The sequence below is a fragment of the Apteryx rowi genome, unplaced genomic scaffold (genome assembly GCF_003343035.1).
Source record: "Apteryx rowi isolate R43461 unplaced genomic scaffold, aptRow1 scaffold_46, whole genome shotgun sequence".
In the NCBI taxonomy this organism is placed as follows: domain Eukaryota; kingdom Metazoa; phylum Chordata; class Aves; order Apterygiformes; family Apterygidae; genus Apteryx; species Apteryx rowi.
Window position 1 is genome coordinate 2,431,767 of NW_020450716.1, and position 735 is coordinate 2,432,501.

The window sequence follows — 735 nt, forward strand, 5'->3', positions numbered from 1 at the left end:
ACAGATGATAAAATCTCTGCAAGGGGCAGTGATAAGAAAAGTTGTTATTTCAGAAACAAGCCCAAGTTCTCATTATTGCAACACAGACAGTGTGAAAGTTCCTACACAGAAAGAGCATTAAAGAGTTCGAAACTTTGTTAAACGTGGCAGGAACGAAAGTCGTGTTATACACTTAAAAACAAAACAAAAACAACAAAACAGTGAAATCAACCCAAACCAAACCGTTGTTCATTCATAAGGCTTACACAGTACAAGTGCACGAACGGAAATCTCAGGCAGAACGGACTTGCATTATCATTGAACGGTATATTTACAAATCCCGAAAGAGAAACAAAACCGAAAAACGGAGGTGGGGGGAGGGAGGATGGGACGGAGGGGGGAACCACAACTTTTCAGGCTACATTTCCACCAAAAGCCCTACTTCTTGCAAATTCCGTGAATCCCAAGAGCGACCAGCCGGGTGCTCAGACGATCGACTCGCTATGCCAGGATGCGACCCAGAAACGGCTTGAGCGGCTCTGCGTGCAGAAACGCAGCCGGGAGCGGGGGGGGACACGCAAACAAACCGACCGACCGACCGACGAGATCCCTCGGCAGTTTTGGTGCCTCCGCTTGAGAAGAGCCTAGAACTATTTTCATCTCCTAGCAAAGTTAGGGAAAAAAATAAAATAAAAGGAAAGAAAAGAAAAGAAGGTGCGCGGACGCTTGCTGCTGTCGGGGCGGCTTCCTCTCCGT